At 37.2% G+C, this 18305-nt stretch overlaps 1 long non-coding RNA gene across 1 annotated transcript in view; it reads left to right on the top strand.

Annotated features, from left to right (window-relative positions):
• Positions 1-18305, top strand: part of LOC112583906 — a 264902-nt gene that overhangs the window by 18761 nt on the left and 227836 nt on the right. The window contains exon 2 of the long non-coding RNA XR_006549966.1: positions 8132-8263. This is a non-coding gene — a long non-coding RNA (uncharacterized LOC112583906). The remainder of the gene's footprint in view (positions 1-8131; positions 8264-18305) is intronic.

Here is an 18305-nt window from a genome sequence, read left to right on the forward strand (position 1 = left end):
ACTGGACAGCTACATGTAAAAGAATGAAATTAGAACACTTCCTAACACCATACACAAAGATAAACTCAAAATGGATTAAAGACCTAAATATAAGACTAGAAACTATAAAACTCTTAGAGGAAAACATAGGCAGAACACTTGATGACATGAATCAAAGCAAGATCCTCTATGATCCACCTCCTAGAGCAAGGGAAATAAAAACAAAAGTAAACAAGTGGGACCTGATTAAATGTAAAAGCTTTTTCACAGCAAAGGAAACTATAATCAAGGTGAAAAGACAACCCTCAGAATGGGAGAAAATAATAGCAAATGAAACAACTGACAAAGGATTAATTTCCAAAATATACAAGCAGCTCATACAACTCAATGCCAGAAAAACAACCACCCAATCACAACAGTGGGAAAAAGACCTAAACAGACATTTCTCCAAAGAAGACATACAGATGACTAACACATGAAAAGATGTTCAACATTGCTCATTATTGAGAAATGCAAAACTACAATGAGATACCACCTCACACCTGTCAGGATGGCCATCATCAGAAAGTCCACCAACAATAAATGCTGGAGAGGGTGTGGAGAAAAGAGAATGCCCTTGCACTGTTGGTGGGAATGTAAATTGATACAGCCACTATGGAAGACAGTATGGAGATTCCTTAAAAAACTAGGAATAAAAGCACCATATGACCCAGCAATCCCACTCCTAGGCATATACCCTGAGGAAACCAAAATTGAAAGAGACACATGTATCCCATTGTTCATTGCAGCACTATTTACAATAGCTAGAACATGGAAGCGACCTAGATGTCCATCGATAGATGAATGGATAAAGAATTTGTGGTACATATACACAATGGAATATTACTCAGGCATAAAAAGGAACACATTTGAGTCAGTTCTAATGAGGTGGATGAACCTAGAACCTATTATACAGAGTGAAGTAAGTCAGAAAGAGAAAGATAAATATCATATTCTAATGCATATACATGGAATCTAGAAAAATGGTACTGAAGAATTTATTTACAGGGAAACAATGGCGAAACGGACATAGAGAATAGACTTATGGGCTTGGGGAGAGGCGAGGAGATGGTAAGATGTATGGAAAGAATAACATGGAAAGTTACACTACCATATGTAAAATAGATAGCCAACAGGAATTTGCTGTATGGCTCAGGAAACTCAGGGGCTCTGTATCAACATAGAGGGCTGGGATGGGGAGGAAGATGGAAGGGAGTTTCAAAAGGGAGGGGATATATGTACACCTATGGTTGATTCATGTTGAGGTTTGACAGAAAACAGCAAAATTCTGTAAAGCAATTATCCTTCAATAAAAAAATAAATTAATGAAAAGTAAATTCAGTCTCAGTGTGCTCTCAGGTAGTTACTTAATCCTTCTGGCTCTGTTTTCTCCAGTTATAGTAGTGCCTATCTCATGGGGTCTTTGTGAAGTCTGAGTTCCTATTTACAAAAGTGCTTAGAAAGAAGAAAAAAATGATTATTCTGGGAGAAAGGGCATGTGTGGATAAAGCTTTTCATACTGTAAAAGAATAAAAATCTGAAATTCTTTAAAAGGTGAAATTTACAAGTCTCTATAAAAGTAAGAAATAAGAAAAATGAAGAATTTGCCAGTGATGCAGTCCTCATCTCTGCCCTCCAAAAATTAATCTCAGAAAGTATACTAAAAACATACAAAAATTACTTAGTATTTAATATTCAAACATTTTGGCCAAAAAGGACTTCTGTAGGGTCTAGCGTATCACCCACACATCATAACTGGTCCCCCAGCAAGACACATGTAAAAAGGATGACCTTCTGTTTGTAAAGGAGTGCATGGAGGAGGAGGTTTTCATAACCAGTTCCTTTTTAGAGACAATACTAATGTGTTTATCTGATTCATGGGTTGGTGTTTTGGTTGGCTCACATCTTGCCAGTGGATTCTCTCATTTTTCCTTTCTCATATTAAGGAATATTTTGCCCAAGGAAAAGACTAGATCTTGAATCAGGATGATACTTCTTTGGCATTTAAAGCATAATAAACAAGCTTTTCACTGCTAATATGCCACTGCTGCTGTTCCATTTTTTTTTTTAATTGAGTAGGTCATTGGGTCTGTCATTACTTCTGATTTATAGTAGGAACTTAGATGACAAGTCCTTTGAGAGAGTACCACATGTGCACAAGTTTGAGCAAGATGCTCTGGTGATACTTTGGAAGTAGTCACTGGGAAGAAAGAGTTGGAGAAGTGACTGACATTCATCTTTCTCCAGATTCCTAGTGCCAAGGCTCTGCCATGGGGTTGGGCATGGTCCTGTCACCCAAGGGAGGTGTTGTAGAATCTCACTGGTCCTGAGCACTGGATTGTTGCAAGAAAAGCGAAGGCCTCCCCACTTGGTGATTTTCATGCCATCCCCAAAGGCCAGAGTTTCCTTGCAGACCTTCAACAGGAAGGGAAACACACTCAGCATCCTGTTCAGTGGCTTTCCTGACCCTCACTTGCCAATTTCCAGTCAAGGGAAGAGCATTACTTGAATTTGTCCTCTTTTTTCTTCAACCGTGTCATGAGAATCTATTCCTTTAAGTCATTTTCAGGAACATAATGTCCTATATGATTTTCCAATATTCTCTTTTCATTTCCTTTGGAAGCTTTATATTACTTTCCTGTATGCAATTCAGGATCTTAGTATTTAGCTTATTTAGAGAGAGAAACAAAATATTATGATAATGACAGCCACCAACGAACAAGTGATAATAACAGCAGAGGCCTAAATACAAAAATTAATTAACACAAGACAGGCAAGAGGCCCAGCTGTCGTGAGCAATTTTGAAGGCATAACTTGAAACATGAAAGATGTTCAAAGGAAGTCTTCAGTGGAGGGGAAAACAACACGTGCCGTTAACATATACACTGCAGATGTTAGCTTTCTTGGCCGCCTCGCTCTCTCCTTACCGTAAATCTGAGGTTAGTATTACAAGATCACATCAATTATGTCAAATTAAAAAGTGCCACGTGACCCAAGAGAGCTAGAGGGAGAAATTTCCCTGGTAAAGGCATTGGGGATAATTTTATCAGCCTAATCTCAGTGTCATGTGATGTATTGTTCTGTTGTCCAGTTGTGAGGCTAAACCTATTTATTCTTTTATGTAACATGGTTTTATATTTAGACGTTTTCTATTTACAGAGAAACTCCCTTTGCCTTTCAAATAAGGAGTAACAAAGCACTTATAATTCAGCAGAAACCCTTTATAAGTAATATGTCCATGTAATTGTCCAAATGGGTCACTTTGGACAATGAAAGAGGATGCTATTAATAATTATACTGGGACAATAGACAGGAATGAAAACTGTCCCAGGTACATCAGGAAGTGTGGTTATCTGACTCATATAGCCAAAGCACAGAGGCTAGATTTATATCAATCTTAGGAAGATAACGAAAAGGTTTATCAGATTTCTACTTTATATCTTATTGTATTTTGGGAGAGATGAGTTGATTTATAATAGAGCCGATTTATTATATTTCACTGTGCTTAGTCACTTAATTGTAAGTAGGTAATGGTATATTTCTCTCCACTGAGAACCTTTCCTTGGTTCTAAACCAATTTCTTAATCTTCTGGTGCCTGCACACTTGATTTTACTTTCTTTCGATAATTTGTCCTCTCAGTAGAGAGTACTGGAATATTAATTTCCCCCATGATTCTCTAGCATGCCTGATGGTGTCTGAGGGTCTCACTGCAGCAGGCATGGGCCTCACACAGAGAACTTCTAGAATAATTTTTGTAGTCTCCTAAGAATGACAGCAGCTGGTTTCTGTGAAGGTGAAAACCTATAGTGCTCTACTCTGTTTGATCATCCATCCAGTTGGTTCACTGATGAATGGGGTCATCAGCTCTCTCTCGGGCCCCTGAGAGCAATGCAATTTGGTCACAAGAGTTTGGCTTCTGTCTCACCTCCCTATAAATGCTGAATCCCCACCATCAGCACACGATGATCTTTGACTATTCAGGAGAATGTCACTGGATTAGGCTGAGACCCTGTCTGTGCCATCCGCTTAATAAAGAAGTAGAAATCTTCCTGAGATGCTGAATGGCTTGGTTTGACCTCTCTCTCTCTTGAACTTCGGTCTCTTTCATTATTTTGAATGGAGAGAGTGTGGGTGACTGCACACAATTGCTGACCATTTTATGAACTGAGAGACACCTGGCCTTGTTAAAATTGGGGAGGACTGCCGAGGATGACTGACAATTCTCTGTTGGCTACTCTTGTTCCAGAGCGATTTGATAGTGCTGACTTTTCTGCCCACCTGGAAATACTTCTCATCTAGACTTCCACCCCAACTAACCCTGAGCTCTGTGCCACACTTTGGAGACTTCTAGGGCTTCATCTCCAAGGGCCACTTTTTCAGAGAAGCTTCCATCTTGGCTGGAGGGAGGAAATTTTATGACTTTCTTTTTAGACTTCCTGACAGCTGAAAACAGCAAGGGAACATTTAAACTTGGACTTAAATAATTCAGCACTGATTTTCCTTGAGTTTCATAACCAATATTAGTTTTTCTCTTTATGGGCCTTACTCCCATGTCCTTTACTGGGAGGAATAACTTTCTGCTTGTACACACCATAGAGTTGGGTGGGTGGCATATCTGGGGCAGCAGTAAGGAGAAATTGATGATTTTTGGCTACAACCTTTTGTGCTCCCCAAAATGTTCATAGGCTTCTTTCTCCGATTTTAAAGTTACATGTCAAAGGGTTTGATTTTTTTTTTTTACTTAAAGAAATTTTAATGTTTTATTATAGTATGCTGCTGGAGCCATTCTTCCCCAACAAGAAAGTGCGTTTGTAATAAAGAAGGTCTGACATGGTTTTTATGGATGCTCTTCTCTACTAGGGTTGGGCCTTAGCTATTAAATCTCTGCCAGTTCATTCTTTGGTGGCATTAGTAATGTGGGTAACCAAATATGTTCTTTTTCACCTCTTGAATTTCCTTTTATAGTTAACTGATTGATGAAATAGAAATAATTATGAAAATGTGGGCAAAAGAGCTAAAAGGAAGAAAAGATGCTGCCTCCTTTTCATCAACCTGCAATGAACTCTTTCCTTTTATAGATTACCTGTCAGCTCAAAAAATTATTTAAAAATTTCTGCATGACTCAGTGAGAAAGATGATTGAATTAATGCTTTAAAAGGAAGCTGTGCTTTTCTTGGAAGGGGAAACCACAGTTCCAAGTTATTTTCTCTTTGATAGAAGTCAGAGCTGTCTAATTTTTCTGTTTTCTTGATCCTTTCCCCACTGCTTTCCTAAGTTTTCTTCCTCCTCCTCCTTTCCCTTTTTGCTTTTTTTAAAAAATCATTTATTTATTTGGCTGTGCTGAGTCTTAGTTACAGGATGCAGGATCTTTGATCTTCATTGTGGCATGAGAAATCTTAGTTGCAGCACGTGGGATCTAGTTTCCTGACCAGGTATCAAACCTGGGCTCCCTGCCTTGGAATCGTGGAACCTTAGCCATTGGACCACCAGGGAAGTCCCTCCCTCCTTGCTTCTTATGATTATTGATGGACTTCTGAATGCAAGGAATTCTCCAAGTTATAGAGCAGCCTAGGATCAGGGGTGTAGAGATGAGGATGAGAAAAACACAGTCCTTCCATTAAGTGAGTTGTCAGGAGAATGAGTGGAAAACACACTGTAGTTGTGGCAGATGTGAACATTGAAGCATAGGGTGGGAGGAGGAGGGTGAACTTTGCCTTAGATGGGGGCAGTTTTCATTGAGAAGGTGACGTTTGAGTTGGATTTCGATTAATGAGTAGGAACTACCTAAGGATTGAGAGACATAGTTTAGAGGATGGAGACCTCATGGTCAACTAATACAGCAAGACATGGTATTGCTGAGTAAGAAGGACTTCCATTTAAGAAAGGCACTGTGGTATGCAGAGGGAATCCTGGCTGAAAGGAGAAACAGGGGCTAAGGTGCAGTGCCTGGAGAGCATGTGGAATGTTTTTAGGGGTGACAGGAATGCTAGCAGACATTAGAAATTATTGCTAATGCTTGTGACAGTCAGGAAAAGATGCTCTAAATAGGCACATTTCAAACAAGAGAAAATGGAGGCTTAAGGAAGCCAAGTGATTCAGCCGGAGTGAAAGAGCTGCTAAATGGCAGAGTCAGGACTCACATCTAGATCTGACTCCAAAGCTAACCCTCTCTTCATGCGCCAGTACAACAACAGCAGGGACCTGGAAAAGGCAGAAGAGACCGTTAAAAGTCACTTATTGCATCAGGGGACAGGCCAACTCTAAATCACAGTGGCCCCAAGCTGCAAGAACTTACTGTTTCTACAGAAACTCAAAGCTAATGGAACAGCCCCTCTGCAGCATTGTCTTCCTGGCTTGTGTAGTGCACTTCTAGCTTTATTTGGCAGACTGTAGGCAAGGAGGCCAGGGACGGGTTTCTGAGGCTATTAAAAATGCTCTTTTAGGGAATTGTGCCAGGGCTAAGATAACTATCAAACACCAGCTCTTTAAGACAAAAAAATTCACAAATCTCTCATACCACAGGTCCATTTGGGATTGGAGGAGTGCCTTCCTCTGTAAAGTTGTCAGTCAGGGGCTCAGATGGAGATCTTCTAACGCTGACTCCTCAACATATAGGGTGTTGGGATTAGCCTGTGCTGGACAAGAGTGTGCTGGAGGGTTGAGCACTGGCATGAATGAGCTTCAGCTTCTAAGTAAAACACATGATTTCTGCTCACATAGTATTTTCCGAGGCCAATCAGGTGGCTACACTTAACTTCTAAGGGCTGAGGGATCATAATCCTCCCTGTGCTGGGAAAGAGACAAGAACTAGATGTTGGAGTGTATGAGTCATGCCTACCACAGGGGTACAGAAGTGACAGCACACTCCAGTATACCTCCTCTAAGACTGAGGTATAATGAAAAATTCATACTAGATGGCTCAAAAGCAGGCACTTTTCTTATTTCTACTTATTGTTCTTGTGTTCTCTACTGCCGAAGTCACTAGCTATATGCGGCTGTTAAAATGAAAATTAAATCGAATATTTACTTACTTAGTTGTACTAGGTATGTTTCAAGTTCTCAGTAGCCACATGTGGCCAATAGCTCCTGTGATAGAAAATGCAGATACTGAACATTTGCATCATTTCAGAAAACTCTACTGAACATTGCTGTCTTGACCAAGGATCCACAGGCTTACTCTGAAAAGGGCCAAATAGCAAATATTTTGGGCTTTGAAGGACATATGGTTTCTGCAGCAACTACTCAAATTTGCTGTTGTAGTATGAAAGCAGCCATGGGCAATATGTGAATGAATAGGCAGAGTTCTGATAAAACTTTATTTAAAAAACAGGCAACCAGCATGATTTGGTTCATGTTCTGTTTATTTTCCAACCCTGGCCTAGACCAGTTGTCTTCAGTGGGAAGAATACCAGTAAATATGGTAAAAACAAAAACAAAAAATGAGAACTTCAGCTAATATCTATATTTAAAATAAAATTTATTCATCTCTACTTATATCATTATCCAGATTGTCATTGGCTCCCTCCTTCTTTCTTGGCCCGTTTGTTGAGTGGTCACATGTCATGTATGTCAGGTAGGAGTTTCCTACCCAGGGGTGTATACTGTACTGCTCACAGGCATTTTTATTCTTCTTCTAATACATTGTGATGTAATGCAGACTTTGTAGTCTAGTTATGTGATGCTGTGAATTATATTGCTTCATTTTAAGTAAGATAACCCTCACAAAATGAACTAATGTTTTAAAAATACTTCTGTAGAGACACCACTGGGTATTATGCTATTGTTTCCTGCCTCACACCACACCCTGCTTTGGACCATGGGAGTTGGGAGGCTGCAAATCACATTTCTGCTTTGTTAGTGTGCTGCTTCAGGTTTTCTGCCAACTAGAAAGGCAGGAAGAAGGAGCAAGAACTTGCTCCTTCTGGTTTGTCTGCTGATTTTGCCATTGCCACCCCAGCTGGTTCCAGTGGCAACTGGTTACGGTTCCCAGATTCTTTCCACGCTCCCAAACCAGAAGCTTCATGCCCCTCATTATCATGCTGGTGGCAACATTAGCCAGGCAGCGCCCCTTCCTCAGGGGTGTGAGTCCTGACCTGTGGATCCTTCCTCCAGGCACCCGAGGAACCAGCGAGCTGTTTCGGAAGTCCAGGTCCCCAGACTTCTGGGTCTGTTAAGCTAATTTTCTTCCCTTTGATCCCTGGCTCCAGGAGTGGATGCAAGCTGCTTCCTGAAGTTACTATCTCTGTGAGTAGAGTCTTGTTTTTCCTTTTCAGTCTTCCAATACCCCTTGAACCAATTTCTTCTATTAAATTATCTGCTAAAATAACTAGAATGGTTTGTTTATTTATTGCTTTGACCCTAATTTATAGAGACACCAGGAGTTAACTTCATCTTAATAATGCAAACATATTAGTAAAGAAAATAGTAGTGTTGACAAAACCATGACCATCTAATCAGATGAGTAATACATTGAAAAAAGGACGATTGAAAATGGATAGTCATCCACTACTGTTAATGATGAATCTCACCCCAAGGTTGTATTGTTCCCTAAGATATGAATTAATAGTAATAATTCAAAGCACTTAACAAGATGATTAAAACAACAAAAACATGAAGAAAAACCTGTAGAATTTTTAGTGATATTTCAAATCAAGAGATACTTGATCTTTTACTAAAATTTACTTCATGTTAGATGTTTAGAAACATCTTTTGATGTTTGAAGAATAGTTTTCTGCATGCAGGCATTATTTATTATTCTACTTGGTTCACTGCTATACCCTCAGATCTTAGAGCAGTATATGGCATGTAGCAGTTAATAGATTTGTTAAATTAATAGTAAAAAATGAAAATTTCACATTGGGAACTTCTCTATTCTTGTAGTTGTGGTAAAAATGATTACTGTTATGTATGGCAAATAATATGGCAGTAAACTAATATGCATTCCTTTGCCTTTGAAAACCCAGAGAAAACATTGCTGATCAAATGATACTTATTTGAAGAAACAAGTATTAGACCAAATGTGGGATGTTTGTTATATGTAGCTGTTTCATAGTGCAATTGGCTTTATCCTGTCTCAGTTTATGGTACGTATTAGATTCTCTTTCAGTTAAAAAAAAATGACTTTGTGATCCACAGAAAAGAATATATTCAGTAAGATATTTTGTATAGATTAACTGATTTCTTTAAAACAATTATTTTCTGGAAAAGCTGTTGCTGCTTTGACTAGAATTTTAGAAAAATAAAGGATTCTGAAGGTAAAATCCAGAGAAAGAACCACAGCTGAAACTCATTCTCTGCACCATTCATAAACAGAAACATTGCAGCAAAGACGTTGAAACTAGATATGACCAAAATACTACATTATGACATTGATGTGGCTACTTTTTTCTTTTAAGTAAGACTTTTAAATAGTGCACCTATCAGTGTAATTCTAATGAAATGGAGAGTGACTGTGAAAATAATTTAACCATTTGGAAGTTTATTCTTGATTCTGTGCAAATTGCCTAAAAGAAATGTAAAACTATAAGATGAGCTATGCTTTATTCTTTCACAAACACAAATGCTCCAGATTTGCTGACTTTTAATATGATAGCAAGTAGCTCTCCTCAGTGTGTTACTTAAAAGATATTTAAAAAATATGCACTCTTAATTGGTCCCTTCAATGGAAAGCTGCTGATTTAATAGCGAATGAGGAGTTAAATTCTTTTCAAAACAAACTCATGTTATGGAAAGAACACTTTTGAAAATGGCATTTGGGTAAGTTATAATTCTTATGTGATTTTGTTACTGAAATGGTCAAAATAGTCAGTATACTTAAAATTGGAAATAATATTTTCTGACTTGTTGAACAATATCACATGTGTTCAAAACAATTTTTTAAAAACAAGAATGCAACACTTTGCAGTTAGTTTGTAAAAACTAATGATTGAATTCAGGGAGGATAAAAAATGTACTTGCTAAATGTTCACACAAATCTTTGCCTAATTGAAGGATGAGATTGAAAACCATGTCAGATCTTAGTAAGTGTGAGGAGCTTTTCCATTTGGATCTACATACCATCCTGAAGTATGATTTTTAAGAAAGACAGCCAAATATTGAAGTAAACTTGTTAAAAAACGGTATTTTAAATATTGTATTTCAAAGTGTTAAACTTGGGTTTTCATAGATAATGAAATATTTTAATCACGTCACTCTTACTAAAATTATCTCTGTTATGTTTTAGTGAGAGTAAATATACCTTTATATTAAAAATTTTAAAAATCAAAGGATTAGTGTATATTATACATCAATAATTGAAAATATATGTTGTAACTTCTGGGAGGACCCTCATCTATTAGAATAAGTATATATACAGAACAAGCTAATTGAATGGAAAATATAGAATAATACGAAATATATGATCAACTTGAAATAAGGAGAGAAAGAAGATCATAAATATAGAGAAATAAATAGAAAGCAAATAGTAAGATGGTAGATGTGAACCCAAATATATCAGTGCTTTTATTAAATGTAAATAGGTGAAATACTCTTCTGTTGACTAGATGCATAAAAAGCAAAATAGAAAAATTCTACTTTATAAAAAATAGACTTAAAATACAAGGATGCAAGAAGAATGTCACAAAACAGAACAAATCTAATTTTGTATGCAGTGTATCATCTCTGTCTTTGGTTTCTCTCTCTGTTAGTATACCTCTCTCTATAAATGTCTATCTACCTACCTACCTACCTACTTACTTGCCTAGCAAAGACAAATCCAACCTAGGAAATTTTAGTGTACCTATCTCAGTAACTGAAAGAGCAAAATTCCAAAACTCAATAAAGTTATAAGATTTGAACAGCATGTGTAATATGCCTGATACATGTATATAGAATCTTATACCTACAAATGACAGGATATAAGGTAAATTCAAGTGTACATGGATCATTGACACAATTATAGATCAAGTCTTAACAGATTTCAAGGTATTTAAAACATTTAAATTCCACAGCAAAATTAGAAATCATGAAAAGATAACTAGAGAAATACTTGTATGTTAAGCACTTTTAATTATCTGTGGCTCAAAAGTAAGTCACAACATGAACTAGAAACATATTTTAAACTGAATGATAATAAAAATGACATATCAGAACTTGTGGAATGTAGCTATGGCCATATATGGAAAATGTATAGTCTTAAATGCATGTATTAGAAAAGAAGAATGGCTAATGATAAATTATCTAAGAGTGTTCTTTTAAGAAGTCAGCAAGAGAGTAGCAAAGTAAAAGTTACTGAGTAGAGAGAATAATAAAGTTAAACTTAGAAAAATAATAAAAATTAAAGTAATATACAACAGAGAAGAATCACAAAGCCAAACAACTATCGAGAAGACTAATAATATTTGTAAGTCCCCACCAGACTTTTCAGCTGTTAAAAGACAGAACAACAATTGAGGAATGAAAATGGTTCATCAGTATACAGTTTAATGCAGTAATTTGAAGATAGTAATATGATAGAAAAATTTGTTGAAAAATTCAACCTATAAAACTGACACTAGAGGAAATAGAAAGCTTCACACAGTCCATTTTTTAATAAAACATTGAAAATATATGGAAGACCTCAATAAATGAAGGAATTGTTCTCATGAATTGGAAGACTCATGAGATGTCAGTCTCTCTAAGTTGATCTATAGATTCAAGTCTATATTTGTCAAAACCCAGAATGTTTTTCTTTTTAATGTGTGCTTGTGTGGAAATTAAGAACCTAACCTAAATCTTTATGGAAATGCAAAGGACTGAAAACAGGGACTGTCTTGAGTAGTTTGAGATGATTTTATTCATATGAAGAAGTCTAGTAATCAAGATAGTGTGGTATTGATATCAGATCAGATCAGATCAGTCGCTCAGTTGTGTCCGACTCTTTGCGACCCTATGAATCGCAGCACACCAGGCCTCCCTGTCCATCACCAACTCCCAGAGTTCACTCAGACTCACGTCCATCCAGTCAATGATGCCATCCAGCCATCTCATCCTCTGTCTTCCCCTTCTCCTCTTGCGCCCAATCCCTCCCAGCATCAGAGTTTTTTCCAATGAGTCAACTCTTCGCATGAGGTGGCCAAAGTACTGGAGTTTCAGCTTTAGCATCATTCCCTCCAAAGAAATCCCAGGGCTGATCTCCTTCAGAATGGACTGGGAGAATGGCATTGAAACATGTAAAATATCATGTATGAAACGAGTTGCCAGTCCAGGTTCGATGCACGATACTGGATGCTTGGGGCTGGTGCACTGGGACGACCCAGAGGGATGGAATGGGGAGGGAGGAGGGAGGAGGGTTCAGGATGGGGAACACATGTATACCTGTGGTGGATTCATTTTGATATTTGGCAAAACTAATACAGTTATGTAAAGTTTAAAAATAAAATAAAATTAAAAAAATAGTTAATTGGTAAGAGAATATTAGAAAACTCTACATAATAAACCCTTTTAAAACACACACACACACACACACAAAGAATGGACTGGTTGGATCTCCTTGCAGTCCAAGGGACTCTCAAGAGTCTTCTCCAACACCACAGTTCAAAAGCATCAAGTCTTCGGCGCTCAGCCTTCTTCACAGTCCAACTCTCACATCCATACATGACCACAGGAAAAACCATAGCCTTGACTAGCCGGACCTTTGTTGGCAAAGTAATGTTTCTGCTTTTGAATATGCTATCTAGGTTGGTCATAACTTTCCTTCCAAGGAGCAAGCGCCTTTTAATTTCATGGCTGCAGTCACCATCTGCAGTGATTTTGGAGCCCAGAAAAATAAAGTCTGACACTGTTTCCACTGTTTCCCCATCTATTTCCCATGAAGTGATGGGACCAGATGCCATGATCTTCATTTTCTGAATGTTGAGCTTTAAGCCAACTTTTTCACTCTCCACTTTCACCTTCATCAAGAGGCTTTTTAGTTCCTCTTCATTTTCTGCCATAAGGGTGGTGTCATCTGCATATCTGAGGTTATTGATATTTCTCCCGGCAATCTTGATTCCAGCTTGTGTTTCTTCCAGTCCAGTGTTTCTCATGATGTACTCTGCATATAAGTTAAATAAACAGGGTGACAATATACAGCCTTGATGTACTCCTTTTCCTATTTGGAACCAGTCTGTTGTCCCATGTCCAGTTCTAACTGTTGCTTCCTGACCTGCGTACCAGTTTCTCAAGAGGCAGATCAGGTGGTCTGGTATTCCCATCTCTTTCAGAATATACTGCTATATAAATATGTTAATGGATTAGAATACAGTCCAGAATCAGATCCATAAATAAATGTAAACTAATTTATTACAAAGTTTGCAGTTAAGATCTGTGGGGAAAGGAGAGTTTTGTTTTCAATAAATGATGTGCCAATTATATATCCATATGAAACCTAACTTCTACCTCATAGCAACGCAAAGATCTATCCAGGCAGATAATAGACATAAACAGTAAAGCGATAGTCAGTAGCTTAAAAGAATAGCTTCATGACCTGAGAGTAGGCAAAGATTTTTAAACATGATACAAAAGCACTGACTCTAAATGAAGATATTTCCAAATTTGGTCATAGCACATCAATTTTAAGAATTTCTATGTATAAAATGTTCCAATTTAGAGATTGAAAAACACCAGCCACATTTGGAAGGAGGTACTTGAAATGCAGGTAACCAAACAAGGATTTGTATGATCAGTTCCTATAAATCAATAAGAAAAAGACAATCTAGTGGAAAAATGGGTCAGAGACCCATAGCAGCCCTTCACAAAAGATGATCTTCAGACAGAAAGTAAAGATACAGAAAGGTTCTGAATTTCATTAGTAATTGGGAAAATGCAATTTAAAATCACAGTATTAAAATACTGTGAATGTTGAAAATCTCAGTTCACGAGAAAGGCCAAATTTAGAAACTAACACTAATAAGAGTTGGAGAGGATGTAGGGCAGCCAGAGTTCCTATAAATGCTGGTAGGAGTAGAAGTTAGTCAACCACTCTGAAAATTATTTGGCAGTATCTACCTATATGTACATAATTGCTGACTGAGTAATTTCACTCTTAGGAATAAATGCAACAAAAAAGGATGCTTATGTTAGTGACGGGATATATAAGGTATTCATAGCAATAGTTTTTGATAATAGAAACTGAGAAGGACTCATATTCATCAGTGGAAGAATAAATAAATACATTGTGATATAGTTACTTAGTGGAATTCTACACGGTGATGTAAATGGACAAAGTACTGCTACAAGTGTTATGGATTAATCAAACAAATGTAAGGTTTGGCAAAAGGAATTAAAATCAGAATATGTATTATATGTTCGAAAGCAAGTTAAAATTAATCTATGGCATCAAATGTCAGAATATTTATTACTTTGGTAAAGATACAGAGGTTTCAAAGGGACACAAGCAAGGCTTTTGTGGGGGGGCGGGGCAGATACTATTATCTTTCTTGGTTAGGGCAGTAGCTATATGGATGTGTCCAATTTCTGATAATTAATCAAATGATGGACTTGATATTATCATCTATATTCTTTAAAATATTTATTTCAAAAGTAGAGAAATGGTGGAGCATTAGGCATTAGAGTGTGCATATGAATTCTTTCACATCCTTGTACTTCTCTTTAAACAATCCTCCTTCAATTTGTTCTAGTTGTTCAATGTGGATTTGGGTTCTTGGAAAAATGCTGTGTAGTGGTGGTTGGGTGTCCTCTGTGGCCTGATGAAGCCATGACTCCTGTCAGGAGATCTGTTAAGAATTCTGCTTGGGAAATTCCCTGGTGGTCCAGTGGTGAAGACTCCATGCTCCCACTGTAAGGGGTGAGGGTTCCATCTCTGGTCCGAGAACGAAGATCCCACGTGCCATGTGGCACAACCAAAACAGAGAATTCTGCTGGGAGGTCCGCTGGGAGACATTAGAACTCGGTGCCGAAGGAAGTAAAACTTAACTTGGGGCTGGTCTTTGAGACCAGGTGGTTTTGGTAAAGTCGTCTGCTGCTGCTGCTAAGTCACTTCAGTCGTGTCCGACTCTGTGTGACCCCATAGACATCAGCCCACCAGGCTTTCCTGCCCCTGGGATTCTCCAGGCAAGAACACTGGAGTGGGCTGCCATTTCCTTCTCCAATGCATGAAAGTGAAAAAGTGAAAGTGAAGTCACTCAGTCGTGTCCGACTCTTAGCGACCCCATGGACTGCAGCCTACCAGGCTCCTCCGTCCATGGGATTTTCCAGGCAAGAATACTGGAGTGGTGTCCCATTGCCTTGAAATTGAGTTCTGGGAAGTAGTGATAGGTATAGCAATCACTGCATTTTCTATAGTTCTCTTGTTCTTGTTCAGAAGTTTTTGATGAGTTAAATATAGGGTGTTATATAAGAAGGAGAAAACAGCTTGCTATAAAAATTGCTGAAAAATTGAAGAAAATGTAAAATTATTGATAAGCTTAGCCTTTAAAAAAAATGAGAGTATGAAGTACAAGAATTATCTTTAAATGGTCTCAGCCTTGAGAGAGTATCATCAAAATTCCAAGTCTGGATGAAGCTTAGGAAAATACGGAATGATAAATTTTGTACTTAAGCATGAAACATACTTCCTTGAAAAAAGTCGAAAGAAGAGAAATGCAAATTTTCAGAAAAAAGGTGAGTTGATGGAAGCCATTATAAACATGAAGAGGACATAAAACCCATCATTCAATGAGTGGCTTTCCAAATAGAACATTTGCAGCAAGCGTTTTGCCTATGGTCTGTCCCCAGTGAATGAGTTGATCTTCTGAAGCAGACTTCTCCTGGGCTCTCACTGTTGCATTCAGGGTATGTTCACTTGCCTCCCACTTTAATATGAGGTCCAGTGATGCCATTCCATCCAAAGAAACATTCATGGGAAGGAGACTTACTTTTGACTTTTCTCCTCCAGGAGTATATTCAAGTCCTGAATTTGCCACCATTCAAGGTTACTTTCCACTAAAAGATTTCCTGGGGCATCTTATCCAGTCTTAGCAGTGAGAGATGACTATCCAGCAAGAAGTTTTTCTCATCATTTTCCCCATTGGCTGGATCTTGCTCTACTGCTGTAATTTAAATTTAGAAGTGAATTATCAGCAGGGTTGACCTAACCTTCAAACAAACCAATTACAGAACATCAGAGCCCCATCAAGAGGCTTAAAGACTTTCTTTCCCCTACCTTGTTTCAAAAGGAATTTTAAATGGCTTCCTTTCATTATCAGCTTATGCAACTGCTGCTATTTAAGTGATTTTTACCTTTTTCTAAACTAAGACCCTGACAGTTACATGAAACATACTACCTTGAGAAAGAGTTATGGTTTTCAGGATAGATATGCTTGTAAATATGCTTTATAAATGAATCTGATGAGTAAATTTCTATGTATTTTATATTGTGAAAACATTTGATTTTAATTTAACCAGTTAATTATACTTTAAATATTAAATGAGCAAAACATACAGAATTCAACAGATATTTTAAACTCTAATGGCTACTTTTGTATGTCAAGAGCTATATTTAACAAGTTCTAATATAAATGTGAAAGGAAATTATTCTTAAAGATCATATAATATAAATTGGAGGTACACATGTAAGAATTTTTTATTTTAATATTTATTGGGTAAAGTATAGACATTTGGAGATCATGGTCCACATATCTTGTGATATCTCCTTTAAGCAGTATTTCTTAAGGTGAGTTTCAGAGGATACTGAGCCCAAATGATGTTCAGAGAGATTAAAAAAATGCTTTCTGGTCCAAAGAATGGTGTGCGGGAGCCAGCTCATATTAGATGAATTGATCATTATATGTTCATGAATTTATTTTTATTTTCTTATTATATAAATTTGATTTAACTTTTTCCAGTTTCATTGAGGTATATAACTTTCTTAGGTATACAGTGTAATGATTTGATATATGTGCAGATTATGAAATGATTAATGCAATGTTCTTTAAATTATCCATCAGTTATGAATATTTTGTTTGTGTGGTGAAAACTTTGTGATCTACTCTCTTAGAAACTTCCAAGTATATAATAAGGTATTGATCTTCGTATATTGATTTTGTATCCTTTAACTTTGGAAGTTACCTTATTAATAACAGCAAGTTTTTAGTGGAGTCTTTAGGGTTTTCTATGTATAAGATATGTCATCTTTGAACCCAGTTTTCCTTCCGCTTTTCTGATCTGGATATCTTTTCTTTCTTTTTCTTGACGGTTTGCTCTTTGAGAACTTAGAGGACTAGGCTGAATAGGAGTGGTGAGAATGGGCACCCTTGTCTTAATTCCTTGTCAACGTTTTACCATTGAGTATAATGTGAGCTATGGGTTTGTCCTATGTATGCCCTTTATTGGACTTCCCAAGTGGCCCTAGTGGTAAAGAACCTGCCTGCCAATGCTGGAGATGTAAGAGATGCAGGTTCTATCCCTGAGTCAGAAGGATTTCCTGGAGGAGGGCATGACAACCCACTCCAGTATTCTTGCCTGAAAAATCCCATGGATAGAGGAGCCTGGTGGGCTACTATCCATAGGGTTGCAAAGAGCTGGATACGACTGAAGGACTTGGCATACACACACACACACCCTTTATTATGTTGCAGTACATTTTTTTCTATACACAGTTGTTTTCTGTACACAGTTGTTTCTACACACAGTTGTTTGAATTGTTTTTCTATACACAGTTGTTTGAGATGTTTTATCGTGAAAGGATGTTGAGTTTCGTTACATATGTTTTCTGTATCTTTTGTTACGGCTATATTATTTTTATCTTTCATTCTATTAATGTGAAGTGTCATACTTACTAATTTGAATATGTTGAACCATCCTTGCAGTTTAGGCTTGAGTTCTACTTGTTTATGGTGGATGTTTCTTTTAATGTGCTGTTGAATTCTAATTTGTTAATATTTTTTGAGAATTTTTGCATCTATATTAATCAGAGCTATTGATCTGTGTTCTTTTTTTCTTGTAGTGTCCTTGTCTGAATTTGATATCAAGGTAATGCTGGCCTCATAGAATGAGCTTGTGAATATTTCCTCCTCTTCAGTTTTTTGAAAGAGCTTGAGAAAGAATGGTATTAATTATTCTGGAAATATTTGGTGGAATTCATTTGTGAAGCCAGCTTATCCTGGCTTTTCTCTGTTGGGAATTTTTTTGATTATTGATTCAATGTCCTTACTCATTATTGGTTTGTTTAGATTTTCTGTTTCTTCATAATTCAGTTTTGGTAAGTTGTGCGTTTCTAACAATTTATCCATTTCTTCTAGGTTGTCCTGGAAGAATTTATTTTCTTTGAGAACAATTTTATTTCCTTTAT

This window comes from Bubalus bubalis, chromosome 3 (assembly GCF_019923935.1).
Source record: "Bubalus bubalis isolate 160015118507 breed Murrah chromosome 3, NDDB_SH_1, whole genome shotgun sequence".
Lineage (NCBI taxonomy): Eukaryota > Metazoa > Chordata > Mammalia > Artiodactyla > Bovidae > Bubalus > Bubalus bubalis.